At 35.4% G+C, this 15,904-nt stretch overlaps 1 protein-coding gene across 4 annotated transcripts in view; it reads right to left on the bottom strand.

The window, feature by feature from the left end:
- Positions 1-15,904, bottom strand: part of LOC150102490 (G patch domain-containing protein 2) — a 193,287-nt gene that overhangs the window by 147,697 nt on the left and 29,686 nt on the right. The gene's annotated exons all lie outside the window — the stretch shown is intronic.

The following is a 15,904-nucleotide window of genomic DNA, read 5'->3' as shown; positions in this document are numbered from 1 at the left end:
TGACTAAATATTTAACTGCACCATATTTCTTACAAGGATGATGATGTGATTTATAATCACCGTATTTACCAGTTGGTTTTCCATACACTGAGAAGACTACCATTTGGTTGACATAGAATGAGAACAACCAGAAAAGGAAGGCAAATATTATATTCTACTTCCAGGGTAAATTTGATTCTTGGGTTTATTGAATGAATTTTTTTCAAGAAATTCATAAAGACTGGACAAGGAGGAGTTCCATACAGCAAACACATCATCAACGTATCAGTACCAAATTAATGGTGTAGGTGAAAAAACACCCAGAATATGTTGTTCGAAATGTTCCATAAAATAATTAGCTACAGTTAGGGAAAGGATACCTCATAGCTATTCCCTCTATCTGTTTATACAATTTGTTCTTGCATCTAAAGTATCCTGAATTAATGAAAAAGTCAAATAATTTTACAATATCAGGAGGAGTCTTTATGAAGCAATTCAATTGTGTATGTCAGAGGGATATTTGTAAAGAGTGAGATTACAAACTTACTAGAAGATCTGTGTTACAAGAATAATCCCGAAATTTTATGCTTAAAATCTATTGAATTTTTTTTATGAAGGAAACAGAATTTCCAGTAAACATATGTTTCATTAATCTTTCCAGAAGGAAATATTTGTGTAAAATGAAATGTTACTTTTGTGTAACATTTTGTTTTGTTCCACTGAATCCCATTAGATTAGATAGGTATTTTGAGACTTTATACGTAGGAGATCCTATGCAGTTCACAGTAGGTCTTAACAGCACATTTTCTTAATGCAATATAGGAAGACCATACAGTCTTGGAGCAAAAGCATGAACTTTTAGTCTTTTTTACAGATATAGTTTACTTATAGATTATTTTTAAAGAAAAGTCATGAGGAAGAGGCAAAAAATGGGAATTTTTAGAGATTCATCACCATCATTTTTTCAAAATGTGATAATTTCATTAAAATGGCTCACTATACTTTTAAGGAACTATTTTAGATATTTGTTTTTTTTAACATGTAATAAATGAATTTCTTTACCATTATTAACAGGAAATACCAAAATAGCTTAGTCCAAAAGAGGTTAATGCTTGAGTATATTTTATTTCACAATTATTAGGGACCAAATCAAGATTTTATGTTTTAGCGTTAGTCAATAACTTATTAATAGTGTTATGCACAACCAACTATTTGTCAAACTTGAACAGTTGGCAAATAGTTTTGCCAACTATTACAGTTTGACAAATTGATGACCATATTTTTTCATCTTGTTATATGCTAATTTATGAAAATAGTGTTTTGTCTAGATTATGAAATCCCAATTGAATTTCCTTTTTTTGAATTCCACTAAACAAGCAGTAACATGCCAAGATATTGCTAGTTTTGCCAACTATTACAGTTTGACAAACTGATGACCATATTTTTTCATCTTGTTATATGCTAATTTATGAAAATAGTGTTTTGTCTAGATTATGAAATCCCAATTGAATTTTCTTTTTTTGAATTCCACTAAAAAAGCAGTAACATGCCAAGAGCTATGAAATGTCAAGATATTGCTATTAGCAATGTCCAGATGTAAATTATATATTACTCACCAGAACATCAGATAATCCTCATTACCCTCTCAACAATCTTCAGCTTTCCTCAGATGTCAGCTCTTTTCTTGGTAACTCAGGCATCCAAATTTTCCTTTTCTATAGGACAGAGCTCCAAAAATCCACTTGCCATGGGCAAGTTATCAGAGACAAGTAGTGAGTAAATTTTCAGCATTGTTCTAAATGCATTCAAAATGTACTGCCTCATTTTCTTTGCAGAATTTGAATTTTTTTTTTTTTTCATTTTAGCTTCTAATAAATGTAAGAAGTTCTATTCTTAACCAGAAGATAATATCTTATATAATTAATTTAAGCTTTTATTTATTTAGCATATGGGGAAAATATAAGAAATTATTGAGCAAAACTATATACAGACTGACAGTTCAGTTAACCAGCCGATGGCAATGTGGAATAAATGCAAGTTCCTGAGGCCTCCAGGAAAGGAGTGTATGGGACAATCATCAGTGATATGATGCATAGTCAGCACAGCACCACACATGGTGACTGTAATAATGTAATTAGTGATGTAATAAGTGAGCACTTATTAGAGTTCTTCTTTTGATAACTTAGGCCTCATCCAAATTTAATAAGCTAATTCTTTTATAGACCTCTGCCAAAAGTTAATTTGCATGAAGATCTCAAAGATATGCCTTGCTGCTGTTTCTGAAATATGAAGTAATTCCAACCGATGACAACAGGCAGTACTATATCTCTCTGCATCCACAGATTAATTTTGAAATAAATAAATAGTTAAATGTTCTTAAACATTTTATTTTGTATAAGTTACAAGTTATCACTATTCTTACAAAGATCAGAGATACCCATTAAACAAATATATATTTATCTATGACCAAAATTTAGCATATACATGTATACATATTTAGGAATCAAGTCTTCTTAAAGTTTAAGGAGACTGGTTTTTGCCTGTTTTACTGCCAACTGTAATACAAAATAAGATAAATTTATATTCTTATTTTCCCAACACCCTTTTAATCCTAAAGTAGGTATACATTTGTAATGTATTAGCATAAGCATATTTTCACAATTCACAACATGAATTAGCTTGTGGTAATTATATACCTGAACATTTTACATAATGAAATGGCTTTTATTAATAGTGCTATTTAAGAAACAATTATCTTGCAAAGATGAGCCAGAGACCATTCGGGTCATATTATTGATATGACATGAAAAGATGGTCTGGCTCCATTGCCAGTGACTATCTTCAGTATTTTTATAAAATTTATTATTTGTCTTTTCTATTGAATTATTTTTTATGGATAATTTATCATATAGCTGAAGCTACATAACCATTATATAACTTCAGCCTTCAATATGAATGACAAATGAAAGGAAATGTAAATTGCACTTTTTTGTTTTATGAAACAGTCCAAAGCTGAAGATGAGGGTAAGGAACCAGAAAGTATTAAAACACCGGAGAAAATAGTTATGCTATCAACTAAAAACAATGTGCTTTCCAAGACAAATGGCTCAAGGAATTCAATGAGCCAGTCTGGTTGGCCAAGTGGATAGCACACCTGCTCTCCAACCAACAGGTCATAGCTTTCTGAGACCATTTTAAATTGGAGACATTTTGCATTTCATGAGAAATTCAATTTTTACCAAAAATGCTGTGACATAGACTTTAGCAAAAATCATCTGGGCAATGCACACCTCTAGCTATTTTCCAAAAAAAAAAAGTGAATTTTAAAATATTTAGACACTTGAAGCACATTTTTTTAATATAGCCTATTATAAAGCTAAGTTCAATAAACCATTTAACTTCAAAAACTTTATTAGCTAAGTAGTAGATATCAAAGTGACATGAAAGGTAAACAATTTGTAAGTCACTGATGAGGTCGTTAAATAAAAATGAGTAAAGGAAATTAGACTCTAGTAGCGGTCTGATTCTATATATTTCAAATGGGGAGAAACTCAATTTTATGAAATGCATAGATAAAATTCAGAACAGACATCTGTTTACCTAATTCCTCTCCAAAGCTCAGTTGTAATATACTTTGATAGATAAGACAGTGGAGTGAACACACTTTTTTTTTTTTTGCAAGAATACTGGTAACTGGTTTGCAGTTACCAGTATTCTGGATAACTGGGAGGGGGGGAATAATAAACTAGTGGCAAAATTAAAGAGAAACATGCCAGATCTTACAAATTACTGCACATAATTTGAACTGCTATTTTAAATTCTATCAATTATGTTCCCTTTGCTGCTTAAATTGAAATGGAGGCACACACACACACACACACATAATTATTATTATTACACCCTCCATGGAGTCGACAGACTCATCATGGGAGGTTCATTCAATTGACAACATATTTATCATATAAATCTTAAATTCCTTAACAGTCTTTGTTAACAACACATTCTGGTAATGCATTCCATTCCTTGACAATTCTCTATGTAAAAAAAGCTACTCCTCACACCCTTCTTCACCACACTTTTACATAACTGTCAGGAATGACCCCTGGATCTTTTCCTCTCACCTTCTACTCTTTTTATAATCCCCTCTGGATTAATCTGATAAAATTGCCTCACTAATTTAAATGTCTCAATCATATCACCTCTCTTCCTCCTATCCATCAAACTCAGCAATCCACATTTCTTCAACTTCTCTCCATAGCCAGCATTCCAAACTATTATCTTAGTCACTTGTCTCTGGACCCTCTCCAATGTCTCCACATCACATTGAAAACCAGGTGACCAGATCTGAGCACAATAGTCCAAGTGTGGTCTGATCAGTGCCACCACCACCACCACTTCCTTATCCTTGCATGTCAGAGTACTTCTTATCATAGCAGCACTACGATTTGCAGCCTTTGCAACACTAGCAATGTACTCTCTAAACTTCAATCTACTGTCAACCATCACTACTAAATCTCTAATCTCATCCACTTCCTGCCCTGCAGTACAGCACCATCGATATAGTACACAGCCTTATATTTCTGCAATCCAAAATGCAACACCTTACACTTATTGATATTAAAACTACAACACCACTCTTTTATCAAAGTAAAAAGTCTATTCAAATCTTTCTGAAAGGGATTCAGCATCAGCAGTGCTACTTATAATTCTTCCCAACTTTGCATCATCAGCAAATAACTGAAGATCCCCAGTCAGTCTCCACATGATATATCGTTTACAAACAAGTTAAACAGCAGGGGCACAAGAACAGAACCATGGGGCACCCCACTGGTTACCCCCTTTTTTTTTTTGAGACACTGCTCCATCATACACAACCTGCTGGTATCCTTCAGAGAGCAAATCTCTGATTCATCTTACCAATATACTATTTATTTCCATCCTCTGCAGCTTGTAAACCAACTTATCATGTGGTAATCTATCAAATGCCTTGGCAAAGTCTAAGAATATCACTGTATATGATTCTCCCTTATCTAACATACTTATCACCTTATAATAAAATGCAAGTAAATTACTAAAACAAGACCTTTCCTTTACAAATCCATGCTGACCATCATAAAGAATGCTATGTCCATCAACCCAATTCTGTAATCTATTCCTTACCAATCTCTCCAGCACCTTGACCACAATCGCAGTTATACAGATTGGCCTATAGTTGAAGACTTCTGTTTTAGAACCATGCTTGTGGAGTGGTATTATTTTTCCTTCTTTCCACTCCTTAGTTCGACCACAGATGAAAGAACCTTCAACACTTCAAAAGAAGGCGAATCCATTCCGATAATAGGGTAATCCATCCATCTTGTGAGATGATTTTGTTTATTATTACAGGTCAGAAAATTATCTTTTCTTTTATGAGCATTCCAATTTTTAAAATGTAACGATTTTGCTTGTATAACAGTTGGAAAGCACATGATTTTGTGTGTTGGTGAAGAATCCCTTAATCCTTTCTCCCCTTCAACATGAATTGACTCTTCTTGGCACTCTGCGAGCTACAGTTCTCTCAACTGTAGAGAGACTATACACACACCTTTCACCACAACTCATACAATGGGACAGCAAAAATTTCTTGTGACCAGTAGATTTAAGTGGGAATTCTGGAAGCTACTATATGATGATCTTCCATTAAGCTATTTCTGCCTTCATACCATTTGGCACCATAATGGTGCCAAGATGGATAACCACATGTAATTTCTACTCTTCCTTCTCATATCTGATCAGGATTTAAATCCTATCTGGATGCAAGGAATCCTTATAAGGTATTTCATTCAAAGGCGAGTTGGCCAGTTTCATAGAAAGGCAGCATAATTTTTATTCCCAGAAAAACTTGGATTATTCATACAGCAAACTGATTTAAGAACACATGCAATTAGCAGCTTTCTAAGGTGAAGTGTAAATATAAAAATTTTATTGGGGGGGGGGGGGGGGGGAGATGATGGAATTTGAAAAATCAAGAACTGAACTTTGCACTCTCTGACAAAGAAAAAATTATCTCAAAAAGATCCAGGTAGCTAAGCCAGTAGGTGTGAATACAGGCAAAAATAAAGAATGCCATGCATCTTCTTCAACCTTTTGGTTCTGTCCCCTGCTGGACGAAGGTGCGTCTCCCATCCACCTCACTCCTGCAACTTGTTCCAGTTCATTCCTCCACCTACTTCTTGGTCTTCCTCCATCCGTTGGTCTCCACTCTAGCTAAACAAAGTAACAAGATTTTGGTAAGAATAAATAAATTATCAGAAAGGTAGCAAAATGTCCTGGAGGATAATGAAAATCTTAGAAATGGAGGAAAAAGCACTATAAAAAGAATTAGAGATAATAAAGGTGACATAAAAACTGAAGATAAAAAATATTCTGGATGTATGAAGTAATGTTACATGAATTAAGCAATGAAAAAACAGTAATAGTAAACATTCAGGAGGAATCCATCTGTGAATGCATAGCAATATTTGGTACAGAAAAAGCCATTAGAAATATGTACATGCTCAAATATGGAGGTATAAGTTTTACAGTAGCTACACTGCATAATTCAGGACTAGTCAGAAATTGACCTCCAGAAGATTGGAAATCAGTTTTGATTAGAGCTCTCCTAGTACCAATCTATAAAAAGAGAAATAAAACAACGTGAGAATTACAGAAGAATTTCCCAACCGAGTGTTTCAGATAAAATTATTGCAAGCATAGTTGAGAAGTGGCAAATACAAATAGTGTAAGAGCAACCTGAGAAAGAACAAGCATGATTTAGGACAAATTGGATTTATCAGGATCAGATTTTCACTTTAGGATAGTCAGGTAAATGAGAAATTATTGGAACATAAAGACCTGGAAAAGGCATATGAGATGTGAAGAGAAAAGTTGTTGAAAATGCCACAGTTACATGGAGTAATAAGTAATATGTATTTAAGATGGTTTTGATGACACCCTTTGGATGGAAAGAAGTTTTGTCAGGGCTTTTCAAGTGAGGGTGAGTTAGATGATCTAGCAGAGATGGCACTACTAGAAACTTAGATTTTACTCTTTCAAAACATGAAACTATCCAGAAAAACATATGCAACTGACAGGCATAACACTACGCAGGTATGACTAACCACACTATTATGAGCATTAATTAATTTTCAAAGAAGACAAGTTACTTGCCATGACAGACCAACAAGCCTAATATGCAAGGAGGAAATGGTAGGTCCTAAGCTAGAATTGAAGGAAATAAAATACAGAAGATCCTTAACAGATGGCTTGGTTTAAAATTAGGGTTAGACAAGAGTGCACCCCTATCTTCACTCGTTTATTGTCTATATGGATCACATTATGAAAGAAAGTGGATTAAACCTGATATCCAAGTCTGAAATATTGAACTGCAGATCATGCTATTTCCTTAATTAAATTAAACAACTTATTAAGAAATTTGGCATGAAAATCTGCACTAAAAGATAAAACTATGAAAATGGACAGGAACATCAAAAACAAAGTGCATTCTCAATGTACTATAGAACAAGTAAAATATTTCACTATTCAGACAACTCTTAATGATGATGGTAAATTAAACTGGAAACAGAATAAGCAAAACACGTATGGAAAATGATCCATATTAAATCAGCAAAATACTAAACTAGCAATATGCAGTGTTTAATTTGATTTTAAACTCTGGATCTGATAGTTATTAGAATCGAATAAGTTGATCAACAACCGTAAAATGGCCAGAAATGAAACAGTTTTGAGAAAAATAGAAAACTTAGGGGAATGACTCAATGACAGAATTATATCAGGAAAGGGACCCGAAATTGTTAGTATCCAAGAATAAGTGATCAGAGCTAATCTAGGATGGTATGTGGTCACTAAAATAGAATAAGAGGGAAAAGGTTAACAGGAAAAAGATCCAAAGGAAAACTAAAGTCCAGCTGAAATGATTCAGTTAGCAGCTCCCTTGAGTGAAATGTAAGATCTGATATCAGTAGAGTTCTGACAAAAAATAGATTAACACGGAAGAAAATTGTTGACTGGAGGCTACTAATAATGTAAATTTAATCACGTAATACTATCATAATAATGTATGATTATTACACCTTTTGAAGGTACATACCAGGAATTGTGTAATTATCACTTTTAACAGATCCTTAAAATTGAAAAGAGGTTGCTTAAGGGTAAAAGCCAGATAACTGGGAAGAGATCTCCATATTGCTTTAAAAGGAGTGCAGAGAACTAACATGGACCAATCCTCACCCTCTCATGGTGCACTCACCCCATTAGTAGGCCTTGCCACCATCTGGTGGTAAGGCTTACACACTGGCTATTTATAAATGTATTTTTAACCCTGCAGAGGTCACGGGCAAAAAAATTGCAGCATAGGTCACGTGTATCTGAGAGATACATTCATTACTAGTACATGCTAAAATGCGATAAAACTTAAACAGTGCAACTATAATATGTGGTTTATTTATTTTCAGTTACAATCTAGAAATTACTGAGCAAAGAAACAAAGGAAAAAAAAACAACAACTAAACTAATACTATACTGACATCTGAGTTCGCGGTATCTCTTAGATACAATTTACTATCAAATATCACTTTCACATTCGACTCTCATTATCAGACTCAAGTACCAAAATCGCTGAATCTCTTCAACATCTGATGGATTATCCAATCAATATACTTTTCCAGCCATTTTCAACAGTAAAAAAAAAAAAAAAAAACCAATACTACACTGTCGGATGTCGTATCTCTCAGATACAATTTACTATGAAATATCATACACCTTTAGATAACATGTGTTAAACCAAAACTGACCGCATAAACAGTGCAGAATATCACTCATAATATATGCATGCGCAGCTAGTCATGACCTCCAAGCTATACATTGGATATGTGTAAGAATATTTATATTAAACAATTTGTTTGTTCTTGTGTAGAGGCTTAAGTGCTGTGAGGACATTATGTTGGAGGTTTAATGGATTTTTTACAACACTCAAAAAGAATTAAAATAGAATTTACTACTTCCTATATTTCGTCCTAGTCACTAGGACATCTACGGGGATTACAAAGACAATTAATGTAACATGCACACAAAAACTTACAATACTAAGCCCAACCACGTGGGTGACAATAAAGTCCTATCTAGGTGGAGCGCCCTCTAAGGGCAGTTGTAGGTGGCCTGGAATGTAAGGTGGGACCTCTGGCGATGACCGTTTCCCAAATCTTCGGAAGCTTAATACAACCGTATTTGTTAAGATTTGGTTGGTTTTTGAGAGCTGCTGCTGCTTCTAAGAAAAGTCTCTCTTTCTTGAATTTGCTGTGGTGGAGCATGGTGGTTTTCTTCCATGATACTCTGTGGGTAGTGTCCAAAACATGGTCAGCCAAGCCTGAATGGCCATAATTGTGTTTAACGATGTACGACTTGTGTTCCTCTAGGCGGATGGATGCTGATCTGCCTGTCTGTCCAAAGTACGCAAGCTTACAGGAACAGGGTACTTTGTAAACTCCAGGCAGAGAGAGAGGAGGGAGCTGATCTTTTGTAGAACGGATAAGGGTAGCCAGTTTGCGATAGGGCTTATATGCTGTGTGTAGGTTATACTTTTTTAGTATCTTGGCTATTTTTTCCGAAGTGCCACGGATGTAGGGTATGGTGATGGCATTTTTAAATTCTTGTTGACGAGAGGGATGGGGAATGGGGGAGGAATTGATTATTTTTTTGATGCTGTGTTCGCTGTAGCCATTGGAGAGGAAAGTTCTGTGTATGTGGTTAAGCTCAGTAGTGAGGGCGGTTCCACTGGAACAAAGATTGTGTGCTCTCTTGGTAAGGGTTTTAATGATGCCATATTGTTGTGAGGGGTGGTGGTGGGAGAGTTTGTGAATGTATCTGCCTGTGTGTGTGGGTTTTCTGTATACAGTGAAGGCAAGTGTATCATTAGGCAGGCGCGTGACTAAGGTGTCTAGGAAGGGTAAACAATTGTTCTTTTCCTTTTCCATAGTAAACTGGATTCTTGGATGTAGGCTATTGAGATGACCAAGGAAGGAATCTAATGTGTCTGGGCCATGAGGCCAAATAGAGAACACATCATCTACATATCTTTAAAATCTACACATCATCTACATAAAAAGATTTCGAAAAACGAGCCATAGACTCAGCCCCACTCAAACCTTCTATCTGGCTAAGATATGTAGATGATGTGTTCTCTATTTGGCCTCATGGCCCAGACACATTAGATTCCTTCCTTGGTCATCTCAATAGCCTACATCCAAGAATCCAGTTTACTATGGAAAAGGAAAAGAACAATTGTTTACCCTTCCTAGACACCTTAGTCACGCGCCTGCCTAATGATACACTTGCCTTCACTGTATACAGAAAACCCACACACACAGGCAGATACATTCACAAACTCTCCCACCACCACCCCTCACAACAATATGGCATCATTAAAACCCTTACCAAGAGAGCACACAATCTTTGTTCCAGTGGAACCGCCCTCACTACTGAGCTTAACCACATACACAGAACTTTCCTCTCCAATGGCTACAGCGAACACAGCATCAAAAAAATAATCAATTCCTCCCCCATTCCCCATCCCTCTCGTCAACAAGAATTTAAAAATGCCATCACCATACCCTACATCCGTGGCACTTCGGAAAAAATAGCCAAGATACTAAAAAAGTATAACCTACACACAGCATATAAGCCCTACCGCAAACTGGCTACCCTTATCCGTTCTACAAAAGATCAGCTCCCTCCTCTCTCTCTCTGCCCGGAGTTTACAAAGTACCCTGTTCCTGTAAGCTTGTGTACTTTGGACAGACAGGCAGATCAGCATCCATCTGCCTAGAGGAACACAAGTCGTACATCGTTAAACACAATTATGGCCATTCAGGCTTGGCTGACCATGTTTTGGACACTACCCACAGAGTATCACGGAAGAAAACCACCATGCTCCACCACAGCAAATTCAAGAAAGAGAGACTTTTCTTAGAAGCAGCAGCAGCTCTCAAAAACCAACCAAATCTTAACAAATACGGTTGTATTAAGCTTCCGAAGATTTGGGAAACGGTCATCACCAGAGGTCCCACCTTACATTCCAGGCCACCTACAACTGCCCTTAGAGGGCACTCCACCTAGATAGGACTTTATTGTCACCCACGTGGTTGGGCTTAGTATTGTAAGTTTTTGTGTGCATGTTACATTAATTGTCTTTGTAATCCCCGTAGATGTCCTAGTGACTAGGACGAAATATAGGAAGTATTAAATTCTATTTTAATTCTTTTTGAGTGTTGTAAAAAATCCATTAAACCTCCAACATAATTTGTTTGTATCTGTCAGATCAGCATGACCTCCACATGGTTAAGGAAATTAAATTTAGACTTACACATTAATTAAAATAAATTTAATTTAATACTCCCAATATTATGAGGCTGAAGCATGTAAAATGAGTATGTCTTTATAAAGTCCTAAATAGTGCCTCCTAGTGGACTAAATTGGGCATCCTTGGCTGGTATGCAAAATGGGAGCTTTCCAATTTTTGGGCAATTTCGTGCAACCTCTATTCACAGAAAATACACACACAGGGTATCTACCAGTTTATGTGTGTGTGTATACACACACACACACACACACACACACACACACACACACCACTGGTAGATACATTCATATACAAACATATCCACACCCCTCCACAGTACCAGATTATTAAACCTTTATAGCAGGACTAAATTAATTAGTTCAGATCACAGTGCCATTTCCAAAGAATTAGCCACATTCACAAAACCATCTTACCAAATTGCTACAATTTCCATTATATCCAAAAAATATTAAAACCCCAAACCACACACACACCCTCTCACCTCTCCAGAACAGAGACTGCACCAAAGCTATAATCATTCCATATTATTATTGACATTTGACCTCCATGGAGTCAGAGTCTCATCGTGGGAAGTACACACTATTGCACACAAAGCTCATCCAACCGTGCTTTAAACTGATTCAATGTGTCTACACCCACTCACTCTCCATGCAAAGAACCTACTCCTCTGCTCACACCCTCCTTATGTCCAAGGCATATCTGAAACTCAACTAAAAAAAAAAACAATCCTCCAACCACTTACAGACCATCCAAAAATATTAGCATCCCTTATCCGATCCACCAAAGACTAGCCACGCCTAGTGTTTATATGGTCCCATTAGTTTTAAACTATCCGACTATGGCCAAAGAGACAGGAGAGTCAACATCAAAATAGTTGAACATAAGAACTATAACCAAGGCTCCAGAAATACAACTTAAAGCCACAACAAAATTGTGCTTACAGAAGGTAGTGATCTAATTTATATAAATACTGTTATAGGTGATGTTAAAAAAAAACTAAACATTATGTTGAACAAAATAAAGTAATACATTCTTTAATTCTCACTATATGTTACACATAATTATACAGAAATATGTTTTCCTTTAATGTGGGTTTAAAATGTATGCCACAAAACAGCTCAGTTTGAGTTTTCTTTCATTTATTGTTTATAATGAAGGGTATATTTATATTAATTATCCATGAACAATAATTTAACAGGTAAGATAAATAATAAAATTCATTACTGAAAAAGAGAGCCAAAAGGCTTCATTTTGGCGATGCAAAATTATTCAAATTAAGTGGATATTGAAGCAAACATTATTTCAAAGCCAAATAGAGAAACCACAAGAGTTTTGGCAGATCCAAGTGTAAGCAAACCTTTCATGACAGGGGCAACTCATAGTAAAGGTGGAGTAAGCTCTGATCACTATCCTTAGTATTTCCCATAATGTAAAACACATCTCCTAGCGGACAAGTATGATGTTATACATTATGAGGGTGGGTGGGTGTCACTACCCAGACCAGTTTTGACCTTTTTTGAGGTCTTGTCAGTGGGAGCCAGACCAGTAAATACTCAGGTTGAAGTAATGCAGAACTTATACTTTACCATACGAGTTGCTAAAAAAAGGTGTCGCATCACAAAAGGCACCAAGAATTACTGAAAAAGATTGAGCCAAAAGGCTTCACATCAGCGTTGCAAAATTATTCAAATTAAGTGGATATTGAATCCAACATTATTTCAAAGCCAAATAGAGAAACTACAAGAGTTTCATGCCAAATATAGAAACTACAAAAGTTTTGGCTGATCCAAGTGTAAGCAAACCTTTCATGACAGGGGCAACCGTAGTAAAGGTGGAGTAAGATCTGATCACTACCCTTAGTATTTCTACACTAAGGTAATACTATAATATTTCCCATAATGTAAAACACATCTCCTAGTGGACATGTTTGGATCGCCAAAGTGAAACCTTTTAGCTGTCTTTTTCAGTAATTCTTGGTACCTTTTGTGATGTAACACCTTTTTTAGCACCTCGTATGGTAAAGAATAAGTTCTGCATCACTTCAATCTGAGTATTACAGGTCTGGTTTCCACTGATGAGACCTCAAAAAAGGTCGAAACCGGTCTGGGTAGCGTCCCCCCTCAATAATGTATAACATCATACATGTCCGCTAGGAGATGTGCTTTACATTATGGGAAATACTACGGATAGTGATCAGATCTTACTCCACCTTTACTACGAGTCGCCCCTGTCATGAAAGGTTTGCTCATGCTTGGATCCGCAGAAACTTTTATAGTTTCTATATTCGGCATGAAACTCTTGTAGTTTCTCTATTCGGTTTTAAATAATGTTGGATTCAGTATCCACTTAATTTGAATAATTTTGCATCGCCGAAGTGAAGCCTTTTGGCTCAATCTTTTTCAGTAATTCTTGGTGCTTTTTGTGATGTGACACCCTTTTTTAGCAACTTGTATGGTCAAGTATAAGTTCTGCATCACTTCAACCTGAGTATTTACTGGTCTAGTTCCCAGTGACGAGACCTCAAAAAAAAAAAAAAAGAAAAAAAAAAAAAAAAAAAAGATTGAAACCGGTCTGGGTAGTGACCCCCCCTCATAATGTATAACATCATACATGTTCACCAGGAGATATGTTTTACATTATGGGAAATACTAAGGATAGTGATCAGAGCTTACTCCACCTTTACTACGAGTTGCCCCTGTCATGAAAGGTTTGTTTATGCTTGGATCAGCAGGAACTTTTATAGTTTCTATATTCAGCATGAAACTCCTGTAGTTTTTCTATTCCGCTTTGAAATAATGTTGGATTCAATATCCACTTAATTTGAATAATAAAATTCAGGACAACAAGAAAGTAAGTAGAACTCAATATGAACCATACTCACTTTTCATGATGCACTCAGTCACATGATCCAGTCTGACTTCTGACTCACCACTAAACCAATTCATGTTACGAGTTATGAAAATAAGTTTAGGACAATACTCCTTAAGTAGGTGAGCAATGGTAATATAGTAAAGGCATTGGAAGAATAAGATATATAGCTGCACTACAGTATTTAATTAGATTGTGCCAATTTTAATTTGTGTTTATAATTACTGGTTTATTTTGATAATGAAATTATATTGTGAGAAAAGTACAATTAATTTTATTTTTAAAGAACAGATTTGTCCATTACATGTGTCATGCATACTCCATATTTGTGTAAGGTCATTATTATTATATGACACCTCTTCCAAGGAGTCCAAAGACTCATCGAGGGAGGACACCTACTCTACAATTCTCCATCTCCACCACTTAATCTATCAACTACTCTGAACAGTCACTACTATCATTATATACACCACCGCCACCATTAGCATTTTTTGTCTGTATGCAGGATGAAAAACCTGAGTTTCGGGGTTTTTCTCACCTTCAATTGAAAAAAAAAAAAAAAAAAACATATTAAGATTCCTTCCATCACAACGATATTTGAACTTAGGCCTTTTCCAATCAGAGGATGCAATTACTGTTATTATTTTTTTAAATATTATAATATTAAATTATAATTATTAGCATTATTGATTTTTATCATTCACCACTTGTTCTTTAAATGATGGAAACCATCACCATTCTTATTTAAAAATTTAAATAAGAATGGTGATGGTTTCCAATATTTTGTAAATTTTAATATAATTAAAAAAAATATATAATTCATAATGATAATAATGAATTTACAAATCATTATTTCGTGAAGCTTAGCTACATATCCATTAAAAGAATTATCATTCTGAAGTTATCACTGAAATTATACCATCTCTATTCTGCATAGTTAATGTATTTAAGAAGCAAAGCCATATTCTTATAGAATTTCTTCATTATGGATAGCATATGATATCCATAATGAAAAATATGGGGGGAGGGGGGGAGTGAAAAAGTGGTAGGTCCTGAGGAAAGTGACCAACCTTGTTATCTGTCTGGAGCTGGTCCCCACAGATGAGACTTCAATAAAGGTTGAAACTAGTCTAGGTAGTGCCCCTTCCCATAATGCATAGCAATATACAAGTATGAAAGGTTTTGCATTATGGAATACCAAACAATTGATGTAAAGTTAAAAGCTTCTATTACACAAGTAGAGTAGTAGTGAAGATATTTTACACACAAACTGTTTGCTTACACTTAGATAAGGTAATGACTTAGGATAAAGATTAAAACGAGAATATAATTTATTTTCTAGTATAATACTTACTTATATCTGATCACCTGTGTTTCTTGGGAATGAGAAAGTGGAGGAGAGGATCCAGAGGCGAGTAACAAAAATGTTCCTCTCTTTTACCTCATCACTGACTGAGAGAATGGAGAAGTAGAGAACTGACCACCATCCACCTTACTCGCCAGACTTAGCTCAATGCGACTTTTAAATCAAATCAAATCCATTTTCAGTCAGTGGATGAGGTAAAGGAGAAAACAGCAGCGTTACTGATGCAGATAACACCTGATGACTTGCAGCACTGCTTCCAAAATGGAAAATTCGTATGCAATGGTGTATAGATAGAG

The sequence above is a fragment of the Typopeltis vanoorti genome, chromosome 10 (genome assembly GCF_054136105.1).
Source record: "Typopeltis vanoorti isolate ZY-2024b chromosome 10, IOZ_Tvanoo_1.0, whole genome shotgun sequence".
NCBI lineage: Eukaryota > Metazoa > Arthropoda > Arachnida > Uropygi > Thelyphonidae > Typopeltis > Typopeltis vanoorti.
The sequence above is the reverse complement of the archived record's forward strand: the minus strand, read 5'-3'. Positions and strand labels throughout refer to the sequence as shown.